Source organism: Sus scrofa, chromosome 1 (genome assembly GCF_054392235.1).
Source record: "Sus scrofa isolate SSC_HxYL_T2T_F1_AM1 chromosome 1, Sscrofa_HxYL_maternal_Yorkshire_Landrace_v2.0, whole genome shotgun sequence".
NCBI classification, from domain to species: domain Eukaryota; kingdom Metazoa; phylum Chordata; class Mammalia; order Artiodactyla; family Suidae; genus Sus; species Sus scrofa.
In genome coordinates, this window is record NC_139383.1 from 206,599,185 (window position 1) to 206,614,584 (window position 15,400).

The following is a 15,400-nucleotide window of genomic DNA, read 5'->3' on the forward strand; positions in this document are numbered from 1 at the left end:
TGCATGCTTTAGTAACTTCTCTCAGTTCATTTTAATTAGGAAACAATGAATGTGCCAAACAGAAACTAACCCTAGGGGTTATCTTTAGTCTTACTTCTTGATTCTACTTTCCTTATGACCTCTGCCTTTTGTCCTATTACCATCATACATAGGTACACAAATGTCTCAGACTAAAATCCGGGAGTTCATCTTCTAAAATTATTTCTAAATTATTATATTAAATATTTTGCAAGTATGTTTTCAGTAAAGGGTTTAGAGGAGGAGGGAGAATCAGAAAGAGCAGAAAAGAGTGAGCATAACTTATCAACTGGTTGAAGAGCAAAATGCCATGAGATATCAAATAGGTGTTTTGTTTTGTTTTTGTTTTTGTTTTTTTCACCTCAACTGCTAATTTTGGGTCTAAGTTGAGGGGGCTTCCCAAACTGGATTGTATAAATCATTAGTATAGTCTTTAAGTCATGAACTTCAACTTGATTGCCTGGAATCCAATCCTGACTTCACCCTTTAGTAATTACGTAGCCTTGAGCAAATTACTTAACTTTCTGTGCCTGTTTCCTTACTTGTAAAATAATGACAACAATATCACCTACCTCAGGTGAGAAAACTTTGAGAGTGTAAGGGGTTATCACTAATAATTATAGTTATTATTCTGATGGAACTAATCAAAGAATTAGAGGCATTAAAATATGTCAGGCAGTTGAACAGTGTCTGGAACAGTGTCTGAAACACTCAAATTGTTTGTGTTTGTGCATGCCTATATGTTTGTGTATTTCCCTTATGCCCATTCTATCAAGTGCTTAATCAGGGAATGAACCAAAATTCCTATTGAGGGTTCAAGGACTTCTTCATATTAGACAACTGTCAAGAGGAAACTGGAACCTGCAATACTGTCAGTCTAGCACAGTCTATAGCTGAGAATAACCTCCATACCATTATCTACCATATGCCTCTTAAGGGGTCTCTGTCTTGAGAGTTTGTGTATCACAAGCATAAGGTACATGAACTGGTTAAGAAGTAAAACCCCATGAAGTAGCAATGGGTCATTTTAACTGCTGATGTCAGTTAGGGAAGCTGATAGAGCGAAACAGAAATAAACTCCAGTGTCAGGCTTTCAGCGGTAGAGAGATCATTTTAGATGTATTCTGGCTGAAAGTCATTCCCTCCTCCTCCTCCAAAAACACCAGAGGCTTATAAAGCCTGTCCACCTCTGCAGGATATATATTTTGTCAGCAGTAGCTATAATAAGCACTTTATAGAATCAGAGAGGAGGTGCCTTGAAATCCCCAGCTTTATGTCCCAATACAGAGAAATACAACTGGTAAAAACAATTTAAAGTTTAAGCTTTGAACACCCGCAGACAGGGAAACTGAGAATGTTCTGGAATTGGTAAACTGATCCCAGCATGAGACCTATTGAATATGAGTGACCTCAGACCAGAAGGCAAAGGAGGGGAGAATCCTGGCAGGACAGAAGGGTCATGACAAAGGACGGGGATGCACAGAGAAACAGGAGTAAGAGATTTCCTCTGGGCAAGTCTTTTCCTGGACTTTAGTGAGGAAGGAGCATATTGTGGATGTAGTTATAGCTGTGTGTTATTTATAATGTGTTTTCTGGGTATATTTAAATCTATGAAGGAAAATGAACATAAATCTTTCCAAGGTCTCTTTCAATCTCCATTCGTCACTTATGTCACCCTCATAAAATTCCAAATTTAAAATAATTCCTTTAATTTTTTTTTTTAAGGTTGCACCCATGGCATAGGGGTCGAATCAGGGCTATAGCTGCCAGCCTATGCCACAGCCACAGCCACAGCAACGTGGGATCTGAACTGTGTCTGTGACCTAGCGACCAACACCACAGCTCACAGCAACACCAGATCCTTAACCCACTGAGCAAAGCGAGAGATCAAACCCGCAACCTCATGGTTCCTAATGGGATTTGTTTCTGCTGCGCCACGATGGGAACTCCTAATTACTTTAAATTTAGGAAGATAAACAACTCCATTCCTGCTTGGGTATGTGACATTTTATACTTACCTTTCACTGCCTGTGTTTTTATGTCCCAAGTGAAAATTTTAAGTTGTCGGATTGATAAATTTTAATGACCCAGTAAGAAACAATGTATTTCTGACCCAGTCAGCGTTATAGAAACTAGTCATCAATATGACAGAAAATAAAAATTAGTGCCTAAAGAACATCAACTCCTTAACTTCAAACTCTATATTAATGGCTTGACAATTTGTCTCAATACTGCTTTTTAAATCAAATAAAGGAATAAGTCACTGCTCAGCTTACTTATAGGATGGCAAATTTGTTCCAAATTCTTTCGATATTACCTACATAATAGTTCTCAGAGTCACCTACCACTTGATCACCTTCACCTTGAATCCTATGTTTATATTAAATTTTTTATTAAAATATTTCTCGTGGCCCTAGCAATGTTTCTAATGAAGGCAGTTACCGGAAATGGAGGGAAAGGCCAGACTCTGGGTCCTTTTTTTGTCATCCTAAAAAGGAGCTGATGCGGCATTGCCAGGACAGGTCATCCTGCTTCATGTTCATTTAAAATAAGGCAGGAAATGGAAAAATCCAGTAACAATATAGACTGAGCAACGGTTCCCAATTTGAGAGTGTGAGGTTGAAAACATCCACTAATGAATTGCTCGATCAAACTTGGTTGGTGAATACTCTTAACCTGTGATAGGACTAAGGAAATCTCAGACTAGCATTTCTTTCCTGATCTAAATAGAGTCTAGTTAATCACCTGAATAACTGTCCCGCACATCACAAATGAATCACTCAGAACCTGCCCTTCGGCATCCACACATCAGAGCTGAGATGCCATTTGTCACAATGAGGTTGTTAGAGGTTAAAACAAGGAAGACTCAGATTCTCAGATCCAACATTGTTTGTCTCAGAGAACACAGAGGAAAGCTGCTGAGGGGGAAAAAGTATTTTGGGGGGGAAAAAAGGAAAGTTTTATTTTATTTATTTAACCTTTCTTTCCATCTCATTAATTAGCACAGCTCATCATCTAACTCATCATCTCCTGACAAAAGGTCAACTGTGACACCACATGGATTGTGAGAAGGATGCAATCTCAAGATCTCTGGAGTCCTCCGCTATTTAAAGTCCACTTTTTAAAGATTCTTTCCAATGCCCTGTTCTATCTTGTCTCCCCATTACTGCCTCTTCTTTGCAGATCATTTCTGAAGTGGGGGAATCTAATCACATAGGGAATTAGAAATGGGGTCTGGTGCCCATATTCTTTTGACATTCACAAGGGTCTGAGATCAGCATAAGTTACTCCTTCTCCCAATGGGCATGTGTTTAAAGGTAGAAGGAGGAGAAGAAGGAAATAATTACTAAAGCCCTGATGTAGCGTTGCCATGACAGGTCATCCTGCTTCATGTTCATAAAACCTAAGAGTGGAAGAATATCTTTAGGATAGTATTTCAAGAGGCACTAGAAAGCAAGAAAGAATGTCCTACTCTGTCTTTAACAGTTGGCATGAGTGAAGAATTCTACAAGGAGTGGCATTTATCAGTTTAGTGACACTAAATCAGTCAACCACATGAAAGGACATTGATGAGAGTTAAACTAGTCATTTGGCATTTTATACGTTATGTATGTTAACTACTAGAGAAAAGAAGTTCCTATTCCAATTCAGAGAAGCAAGTAGACAAAGGCTATAGGCAGTCCTTCCTGGGCTGGAGAGTGATTTTTTGATGGCATATTCAGCTTTGTGCACTAGGAAAGAAGCCACATGCCCTATATTTTTATCCTCTGAAATATCTATCTTGCCTAAATGTCCCTTCAGTTCTAGCATTCTCTGAGCTTTGATTTATTCTTGCATTAACTCATTCAACCAACAATTGGGCAAGATCCTGTACAAAATGCTAGAAAGGATGAAAAGATCCAGAACACATCTTTAAGTGTCTCATAATCTAATAGCTCTACAAATAGTTCTGTTTTAGAGAGAAAATCATTCCTATCACACACATACATAAACATAAATTACGTATATACACACGAACACAGGGAGAAGAGGAGAGGGGGATGAACAAACAAACTAAGAGCATAGGCAAGAGTCTCCATTATAGCAGTAAATTCAGGAAGTGTCGCAGAAGTAGGAATGAATGTTTGAACCAGAACTTGAAGGGTGGGAAGATTTTTGTCAGGTCAGCGATGGAGGGGACAAGGCAAGCCATGTTCAGCTAAAGGAATACCACACGCAGAGACCCAAAGGCATAAGATGCAGATCTCTTCAGGGACCTAAAATCCTGTGACCACCCTCAACATTTTCCTATTTCTTTTTTGATATCTTGATGGACAACAATCAACTTCAGCGCACGATTAAAATGCATTCACCTAGTGTAAAAGAGTGAAAGCACTGGACTTGGAAGGCTCTTTTCATGACCACTATGGGTGGTGGCTGTCAGTGAATTTAGTGAGCTGATGCATTAAAGAACTTGAAGGCCCTTAAGACCAGCCACTGGAAGGGGAAATGGGGCAGAGGTTGGGAATGTGAGCTTTGGAATCAGGATACCTGTGAGCATCATGCAGGATAATAACACTGTGAGATATTTAGCACAATGTCTGCACAAAATCAATCACCTAAAGATCAGGTGCTCTCACTATTATTAAAGTTATTATGTGGAGGTTTACTCTAAAATTACATTGTGGTATTGATGAATTTTGGTATTAATAGTTTTAATTCTACAGGATAAGAATGTATGAACAGGAGTTCCCGTTGTGGCACAGTGGTTAATGAATCCGACTAGGAACCATGAGGTTGCGGGTTCGATCCCTGGTCTTGCTCAGTGGGTTAAGGATCTGGCATTGCCATGAGATGTGGTGTAGGTTGCAGACATGGCTCGGATCCCACATTGCTGTGGCTCTGGTGTAGGCTGGCGGCTACAGCTCCAATTGGACACCTAGCCTGAGAACCTCCATATGCCACGAGAGCAGCCCAGGAAATGGCAAAAAGACTGAAAAAAAAAATGTGTGACCAAAATGAGTAAAATGAAATTATCTGGTAATATTTCAAAAGAACTTAAATCTGCAATTAAATCTACAAATCTATGCAAATTGTCATAATAAGTTCACAGGCTAAATTATTTCTGTATAATGCATATATATATATATAGATATAGGTATATTTCTATTTGTAGCAAATATTCATAGTATGAAAGAAAAATCAGGGAAACATAGATGTGATTTTTGTTAAATGACAGCTGTTTGAGAACAATTTTTTTAATGTTAATTCCTAAGGAATTTTCACTTTTACTACATTTCCCTATTAGTTTGACAATATCTAGCAGGAAAGCTATTTTATGTTAGTTTGTGTATTTGTATTCTCTTTATGTAAGATGAATGTTAGCATTTGGCTGACTTACCCAAAAAAAATTCTGAAGAGATCAGGTATTTTAAGGGTAAAACAAGTTAGATTTTCCATTATTAGCTCTAAAAATCAAAAGAAAACCTAGACAAGTGCAGACAAATGAATTTTAAGTTGTTCGGTAAAATTTCAAGTAAAAAAAAAAGTCAGGGATAGCATTATGACTCAGTCATCTGAATAATGTCTCAGAAAACAGGAAAGAAATCAGATTTTTTTTTCCACTTTAACATCATCTGATAGGTACTAATTCACTAATATCAATAAAACTCTACTTAAAAGAGACACATGCACCCGCATGTTCATTGCAGCACTATTCACAATAGCCAGGACATGGAAACAACCTAAATGTCCATCGACAGATGATTGGATTTGGAAGATGTGGTATATATACACAATGGAATACTACTCAGCCATAAAAAAGAATGACATAATGCCATTTGCAGCAACATGGATGGAACTAGAGAATCTCATACTGAGTGAAATGAACCAGAAAGACAAAGACAAATACCATATGATATCACTTATAACTGGAATCTAATATCCAGCACAAATGAACATCTCCTCAGAAAAGAAAATCATGGACTTGAAGAAGAGACTTGTGGCTGCCTGATGGGAGGGGGAGGGAGTGGGAGGGATCGGGAGCTTGGGCTTATCATACACAACTTAGAATAGATTTACAAGGAGATCCCGCTGAATAGCATTGAGAACTATGTCTAGATACTCATGTTGCAACAGAACAAAGGGTGGGGGAAAAAATGTAATTGTAATGTATACATGTAAGGATAACCTGACCCCCTTGCTGTACAGTGGGAAAATAAAAAAAATATATATATAACAGATAGAAACTGATGGCCAGACTATGAATATATCTTATTCAGCAGCAGTTCTGTCTAAAAGGGTAGGGAGGTACACTACGTACTATATCAGTGTCTATGAATTTAAGAATGACAAGCATTTATTCATCCAGTACATCTGGGGCCCTTGCTATAGGACTGGCAGAGTCTTGGTTGTAGGAAGAAAACAAGGTACAAAACAAAAACCACTGCCCTCATGTTACTCACATTCCAAGGTCATTCTTTTTCATCGTGGCATAATCTTGTTCACCCTTAGAGTTAGACATGGAGGATGTGGAAACATGCTCTAACAAGCCGCCCAGAACCTCCATTCCAGATAAAGGACTGGTCATTTTGCACAAACTCCCAGTTATGAGATGAATTAAGTTCTGGAGATCTAATGTACAGCATAGTGATGAGTTAAAATATTGCACTGTGTATTTGGATTTTGCTAAGAGATCTTAAATGTTCTGACCACAAAAAAGAAATGGTAATTATGCGACATGATGGAGGTTTTAGCTAACTCTATGGTGGCCATCATTTTGCAATACCTAAGCATATCAAATCAACATCTTGTACATCTTAAACTTACAAAATATTGTACTTCAATTGTGTCTCAATGACCTGGAAACAAAATAACGAAAGGCTTGTTTCCTCAGCAGCTGGGAATGCAGCTGTCCCCCTTCATTAGAGATTTGAACTAGCTGAAGAAAATGCTTCATCTAAAATCAGACTAATCAAACCTCCTTCTGGGGCAGACTATAGCCAAATACTGATTAATACCAAAAGTCAGGACTAGAGACATACCAGCAGAGGCCTTTACTGGCTGTAGATTGGGACTCAACTATCCCTTCTGCTTCATCCTTTAAGAATTGGTCCCAACAGCATTACCAAGTAGATTCAGTGGCCTCCTAAATGTCTTTCTCTGTTTTACATTTGGCTCTCCAGGGAATCTAACTGGTAACACATTTTGTATCAGGAGTGAGAAAACAAGTGCCAAGCAAGAATTTCAAGCTAGATCACCTGCCCACTTACTGGCAATGCAGACCCAACCCTGATGGCAGGGGCAGCACAGGGTAACAGCAACAGTTGAAACTTTATAGGTGGGAAACAAGAATTGGTGGAAGAAAATGCATTAGCCAAGTTTTGAAGGGAAATAGCAACTCGAAGAATAGAAATAAGGTGGCCGTTGCCATCTGTTGATGCTGTGAAGATAACAAAAAGCTAAGATGGAAATACTGACAGTTAAAAGCTAAGTATAAAAGGTGGAGGACTTCCTTGGTCTCAAATGAAGTGGTTCTTGTCTCCTCAGGAGGAGAGCAGAGAAAGCTCTGGACCTCTCCTAGAAGAGGTCAAGTTTCAGAGAATAAAATCCTAAGGCAGATCAGCTGCGCCACAGTCAGAGCCCCGATTTGAAAAGAATAGGATGTTGACATCTATGTTGATGGACTCAAAAGTCTTGACTTAGTGCAATAAACTCTCTAAGCCTGCAGAAGTGGCCCAGTCCTCCCAATGAAGGGTGAGCCATCTTTTTTCTCATGAAGGTCACGCAGAAGTATCGCCTATACAAAAAAAACATGTGCTAGCTCAGGACCTGACCCCACACTCCCTTCTGCACACTTGACCAATAACTATTCTAAAATCACAACATAACTCAGTTGAAGATGTACTATAAAGAAGGAGAGAATGCCCAGGCTCACTGCATGGTGCAGTTTTTGCCAGAAAAGTATAAATAGGCCTGTATTCTGGGTGCACTGAACCAAGATATATAAAAAATTAATGTGAGTAAAAGTATTGATATTGGAATTGTCCTTCAGGATACTACAATTAACAGGCTAGCAAAAACCCTTGGAAATGATGCAAACACAGCTAGGATGGCCTCTAGAAACATGAAAAAGGAGATGGCCCAAACTGAGATAGAAATATCAGAATTACTGTGCCAGACAATGGGAAAGGGATTAAAAAACATGTAGAAGCAATTATATCCATACAGATAGACTGTCTAAGACCAGAAAATCCACCAGATCAAGTTGTTTTGGCAGGAGAGCTAGAGGCTACACCACTTAACCAAACTGGGAATGATGGGTGAGAGGAACAAGAACATCACTAGAAGTTTGGTGGTGGTAGTTATTGAGGCAGATGACAGAGATGCAAAAAAATTGGCTCACATCTGATAGCAATGGGCTTGCTAACTCTCAGAAACAAGCAAGCCCCTGTGCCGGCACTTTACCAGTAAAAGTCAGGTGGATGCAAGCGTGGTGATGAGTGGTGAAGTCAATGAGGCAATGGAAGGAGGGTGACCAGCTGGGGGATATGCAAGTGGTGAACAGAAAAGAGCTTCTCTAGGAGTGAACTAGATGGGAAGTCAGCAAGGGTGCCTTCCAATCTGTATGATTAAAAGAAATCCAAGATGGCTAAGCAGCAATCTGAAGGCAGTTGCTTGAATACAAAGTCATGATTCCTTTATCAGCTGCTAAAGTTGAGCCAGTTTTCAGAGTAAGAACCCACTGATTGAAGGAGATGCTAGGTTTCTGAGAGGAAGAACCCAGTGTCGAGTGTCAAGAAATGATTCCGCTAGTCTTTGCCCAGAGATCTAGGCAATGATTCAGGGAGCTGTACACTTGAAGAAGGGAAATCCAAACACTTCAAGGACTTTTGACAACAGGTTTGAGTTGACAGTGACACTTGGATACTCAGAGAGTCTTCATTAGGTAATTATCCATATACCCAATGACCAGGCCCCTTACTCCAAACTCAGGGATTCTGGAAGACCACTCAGGCCCAGAGCTCCCCATGTGTTTGGCTGAAGCCTTCTTTGGGACTCCCTTGCATCTCATCTCTCTACCCAATTCTTCTTCCACCCCTACCTCCCATGGGTATTGATCACAAAAACACATTATACTGAATATACTGAAAGCTAATCTCCTCAGAGTCCATTCCCAAGTTAGCCAATCAGCAATATTGGACAAGTCAGGTAAACTGGTGGGAAGTGAGTGGTTGGCTGTGTGCATCTCCTCCTGGTCTGTCCTCCCCACTTCTTTCTGTTCTATTCTCCAGGCTTTCATCTAAGCCCCTTTTGCCCACTGGCTTCTCAAGGGAGCCCAACAGGAGATTGAAGGCTGGGAGAAGAAAACAAAGTATTTATCACCCAGGCTCTTTCACGGCCTTGCCATATGTTGGATCAAACCTGCAACTCTCTACTGAAGAGGGGAACCCTCTCCTATGTCCTGAGCTATCATTCTCTCCAGTTTCCCCTAATTGCCCCCACTTCCTCACTTCTACCTTGCCTCTTTTCCTCTAGGAATATAAATGGCTCTTTATTGATAGCCCTGGGAGCCTCATTTACCTTTTTGGAGGCGTTTCCCTTAATCCTGCTCACACATTTGTAAAGGGCATCCTTCCTAAACTTCGCTTAACTACCCCCACTTGACTATACAATCTGTTTCCTTGCTGTGCCTCTGATAAGTACAGACCAGCTAGAGCTTGTTGTTCAGGAGCCTAGAAATCAAACAGATATGGTTTCAAATGTCTGGCTGCATGACCTGAAAGAAGTGATTTCATCTCTTCTATGAGACTTAGTTTCCTCATTGAGTACTTGACAGCAATGATACCTATGTCAAGAGGCATTCAGCTCTAACCAACAGAGAATCTGAAGCAAACCAACCAAAATAATCATCACATTTACCTGGTATAGCAGTAAACTGAGAGGTGGTGAGGACTCGGAGTGAAGTACAATCAGGACTCCAGCACCATTTCTCTACAATTCTCTTGCTTTGCTTTACCCTCCTTTGTGTGTAGGTTTTTTTAAGCTGACATCCTTCACTATTCAAAGAAGATCATGAGCAGCACCAATGGCAACAATCTGTTTCCCTTCCAGTGAAAAAGTGAAAAAGCTTTTACCTGAACCAGGGAATAAAGCCTCTCCTTCATTCTGATTGGATCAACTTAGTTAGTTTGCCCTCCCCTTTCACAGTAAAAACTGCTTTGATTGGCCAAGACCTAGATATTGAACCAATAACTAGCAAGGAGAACAATATTACCATGATTTATTTAAATTAATTAGGTTCCATCCCTGGAGTTGGAGTCTGACAACCCACCTGAAGCAAAGAGAGATGCCGTTGCATGAAGGCCTCAGGTGAACCCCATTGTGTGTGAGCAGGCTGGGGCTGGCATAGCTGGATGCAGAGTGCAGCTGTGCTCTAGAGAGACCATCATTCTGTCTCATTCTCCCTGTCTATGAACAAAAACAATTGGGTTTGGTCACCAGCTTGTCTGAGTTGAGCCATGTACTTGTGACTTGTCCACTTTTCCATGCTAAAACTACACACAATTTTTTTTTTTTTTTGTCTTTTTGCCATTTCTAGGGCTGCTCCTGTGGCATATGGAGGTTCCCAGGCTAGGAAGTGAACGGAGCTATAGCTGCAGGCCTATGCTATAGCCATAGCAACATGGAATCTGAGCCAGGTCCACCACATACACCACAGTTCACAGTAATGCCGGATCCTTAACACACTGAGCAAGGTCAGGGATCAAACCTGCAACCTCATGTTTACTAATCGGGTTCGTTAACCACTGAGCCACAACGGGAACTCTGAGAATGCTTTTTTATATATAAGCAGTCCTTTCCAGCATGGAGAATACATTTTGTGTGTTCTCAGTGAATCTAGTGCCTAAAGAGCCCACTGCAAGCATCTAGTACCTAAAGAGCCCTTGGCAGCTGAGCAGCTCTATAAGCTTTGTTATACTTGAGGCCTATTTGGAAAAAAAGTAAGGGTTGCTTTCCTGTGGAAATGGCCATTGGGGCTAGTGCTCTTTTTCTGAGTGGCAAACACTTTGCAAGTAGCAAGCAAGAGGCCTCTGGTTTAATGTCATTTATGAGAATGCTATTGTGTGCGTATCGGCCTAAGCTGTTTATGGACTGCCTTTCTACTAAAATGAATTGAATGCCTTTTCATACCAAAACAGCCTTTTACAACATGGATAATATGTTTTGAATGTGTTCTAAGCTAGTTAAGCCCACTGCATGCAAATAGTGCACACAAGGCACTTAGCAGCTGAGGTGCCCGATAACACTGTTATATGAGAGGCTATGTGGAAAAAAGGCAAGGGTTCCTTTCTGGTGGAAACACCACTAGGGCTGGTGCTCTTCCAATGAGTGGCATACACTTTGCAAGTAGAAAGCTAAAAGTCTCTTGTTTTGTGTTTTTTGGGAGAATGCTATCCTGCAGATATTAGCCTAAGCTGGCTATGTGTTGCATTTCCACCATAGAGAAGTGCTGGAGGCCAGCTCCAACAACCGGATCCAGCAGCCAGGGTGTATACATCCCGAGAGGAGATGGACAGCCTCTTTGTCCCTTCTTTCAGGGTGCTGGACTGCTCAAATTTTATTGGCATAAGTGGTTAATTATATAGACAGTTTTTTACTACAGATTACATCATAGTGTTGAAAGTACCTTGGTTAACTATTAGGCTTTGTTTTTTGATCACATGGTACAGTAGCTATATGTCATGTTTTAAAATCTTTAGCTTAAGTAAATTTAGTGAGTACAATTCAAGGACAAACGGGCATAGCATATCATGTGGGAAAGAGTAGACCCAGCACAAACCATCTCATGGCCAGCCAATTCCCACAAGCTGAAGAAGTTACAAACACAAAAAATCCTGTCTTCACACTAGTGTCTATCTTCAAAGTGTCCTTGTCAGAGAGGCAGTGTGAGAACATACAAATCAACTTAGCCAGCTACCGCTACAAGTTTCTAAAATCAAGGACAAAACTCACAGCTGGGTTTCTTTTGATCAAGAATAATATATGTCTAACTTCTATGAACCTCATTAAAATCCTAACTCTAAAGTTTACTGTATAACTAGTTAGTAGATAAACACTATGTTTTAATTGAGTTGGATTTAAATAGGGGAAAGTCCTTCAGGATGATATTCTTATTATATTATTGTAATTTTGTTAAATCAAAAATCACCACAGGAAAATAAGAATGAAAAATAAGAATAATAAGTAAATAATCAGGAAAGACTGAGGAAAACTGAATAAAAAATAAAACAGAAAAGACTAGGTCACCCGAGAAACAATCCATGTTCTCTGGTGCAAACATGGGAATTGTTTTCCCAGGAATGCCCCAATTCTTCCCCATCAACATCAAAATGAGAGCTGTGTAACCTGAGGCCTGCCCTCGGCTTGTACCATAAAGGCAGGCTTTCATCCTGACCAGAAGCCCACCTTAGCATGCACCGTTCAGGCAGGCTTTTATCCTATCCAGAGGCCCACCTTCAGCATGTACCATTCAGGTGAGCTCTCTTCCTTGGTTAGGAACCTGCCTTCAGGTTTTTCTGCCGTCAGGCAAGGTCCTTTTTTCTGATTAGGAAGGAGCCTGCCCTCAGTTTTGCACCATTTAGGAAAGCTCCCTTCCTTGGCTCCTTGTATCTTCTTGGCTCCCCGCATATCCCCCTTTTTTTATTTTTTAAAAATGAATGTATGGATCGTTAAAAATATTTTTTTTTTGTCTTTTTGCTATTTCTTGGGCCGCTCCCAGAGACTTGTGGCTGCCTGATGGGAGGGGGAGGGAGTGGGAGGGATCTGGAGCTTGGGCTTATCAGACACAACTTAGAATAGATTTACAAGGAGATCCTGCTGAATAGCATTGAGAACTTTGTCTAGATACTCATGTTGCAACAGAAGAAAGGGTGGGGGAAATAATGTAATTGTAATGTATACATGTAAGGATAACCTGACCCCCTTGCTGTACAGTGGGAAAATTAAAAAAAATATTAAAAAAAAAATAAAAATGAATGTATGAAGTTCAGTTGAAAGTTGTCAAACATTACAACCTATAAGTTTAAAGAGAACTGGGAGAGACAGCAATAGCAGAATCAGAAGTAAAGCAGACACAGCAAGATTAATGAGCATAGAGGTGAGAGATTTGTGATTCACAAAACCGTTTATGTTGTTAAATAAATCTGAGGCTATATTTTGAGCACTAAAGCCTTGTTCCCCCTGATTTATATCCATTATTTTCTGATATAATTTAGAAATATTCAATCCAAAGTCAGAGTGATTTCAAACTCCTTCTAGTTGATTTTTAATTTTATCCCAGGTATAACGAGACGAATTTACCTGGAGAGGAGTAACGCAAATCCATTTAAAATCTGCATGGCAACAAAGAGCCAATTTAACTTTGAGATATTATTTTCTGTTTCATTGCCATAACTGCTTTTTCCAAAGCATCAACCTTGTCACTTAACTTTTTATCAATAATCTCTTGTGTAGTTAAAGCTAAAGTAATATTTCTGTATAACTGATCGGCAAAAGTTGCAGTATGTACTTGTTTTGTTAAAGCAACAGCCAATGCTGTTAAGGAAGTAATTATAGAAATTAAGGCAGTAATTCCCAATATAAGACAAATTGTTTGGTTCGTGTTAACTGATAATTGAGCAGTTGTAATGTTTTTAATCCCTGATTATCATACCAATCACCAGTAATATTTACAGGAATATTACATTATGTATGGAGGCTATTTCACAATAAGCATAAACTTATAATTACCAATATTAGAACTAATACAATTTGTCAAGGTACAATTATCACATTGAGTAGTAAAAACATCTTTTTTTATGAATTTTTATATTAAAAATTTTTGAAAGAAGAAAAGCATAAGGAACCTGTAAACAAGCTTTTACAAAATAAGTATTTCAGCCAGGGACATTAGTTGGTCTAAGACCATAAAGGGTTAACGGCAAAGCAAAACAAATAGGCAATGTCTGAGCTTTTGAGGAATGAATAATTAAAGGAACTGGCTGTAGGAATTTCAAAAGGAGGAGGAGGAAGCCCTGGTCCCCCCAGCAGGTTAGACTGATTTACATGTACTTTAACCATCTCATTATCCCAAGTAACAGGCTGAAAATTGGGTGGATTAGGGAAAAAAGCCCAATGTGACTTAGTAGAGACGTTATTTGTTTGACAAGCAAGAATTGTAAGCATAGTAATGAACATAGTTGTAGGATTTAAATGTTAATTTTGAACTCTCACCAACCCCTCAGTGTCTTTAACAAGTCTCTCTATTTGACCGCCGGTAGGCGGGTGAGCAGCACCTGTCAGTCTTGCGAAGCGACCAGGTAGTTGTTGTCATGGCCACCGGAGGTTGAGATTTAAGTGTTTCAGCCGTGTAGAAAGGAGTTCCTTCACTTGTTTGTTTTGGGGTTTCTCTTTTTCGGTGTCTTCAACGTGGCACCTCATCCTTGACGGCCGTGGTGGTGACATGTCTAATCATCTAATCAGGCAATCAGGAACCCGGATGGGTGATAATGAGTCCTGGGGAAAAAAACAAGCAAAACCTCTTCCACAAGTTAGAAGAATATCTGGGCCTTTCCATTGACTGCTTAAAACATCTTACCATTTAACCATTGGTTTGGGTAATGTATCTGTATTCCAATGTCTATACATTGGAGAATGTCCTGAAGAATCCTCATTTAAATAATTGATTACAAACATAGTATGACTCAGCACATGATGAGAATTATGTCTAAATTTCCTTCCTATAATTTAGTAATTTGATTTTTTAATGTTTGATGTGCTCTTTCTATAATTGCTTGTCCTTGAGGATTATATGGAATGCCAGTTGTATGTGAAATTTGGAATTTTATACAAAAATCAGCAAAGAATTTTGAAGTATAAGCTGGACCATTTTCTGTTTTTAGATTTTTAGGCATTCCTAAAATAGCAAAGCAGAAAAAACGAATGTTGGATTACATCTTTAAAATCTTCTCCCGTCCTGGCAGAGGCCAAAATCACATGAGAAAAGGTGTCTACAAAGGATGGGACGTGAGTTACGTCCATCTGCAATAAATCATTAACTCTGAGGCCACGGGAATTAACCCCTGATTTTGAAGCAAAAAGGATTTGAGGACAAACACCACAGTTTTTACAATCTATCTGGCAGCTTCTCTTGTAATATTAAACTGTAACCTTAAGTCAGAAGCATTTTGATGATGAATAGATTGTGACTGAGTTGCCTCTTTTGTTTTGTCCTCCTCAGTTATTAATAAAGCCAGTCTAGTAAATTGATCTGCTTTAGCATTTCCTTCATGAAGAGGACCAGGCAGTTGAGAATGAGCTCTAATATGCCCTATAAAAAATGATTCTGTCCTGCTGTGAATAA

General features: G+C 39.5%; 1 long non-coding RNA gene across 1 annotated transcript in view; it reads right to left on the reverse strand.

The window, feature by feature from the left end:
• Positions 1 to 15,400, reverse strand: part of LOC110257021 (uncharacterized) — a 131,342-nt gene that overhangs the window by 102,757 nt on the left and 13,185 nt on the right. Inside the window, exons 5-6 of the long non-coding RNA XR_014841619.1 lie at positions 14,334 to 14,553; positions 10,331 to 10,467 (exon numbers count right to left, since the gene is read on the reverse strand). This is a non-coding gene — a long non-coding RNA (uncharacterized LOC110257021). The remainder of the gene's footprint in view (positions 1 to 10,330; positions 10,468 to 14,333; positions 14,554 to 15,400) is intronic.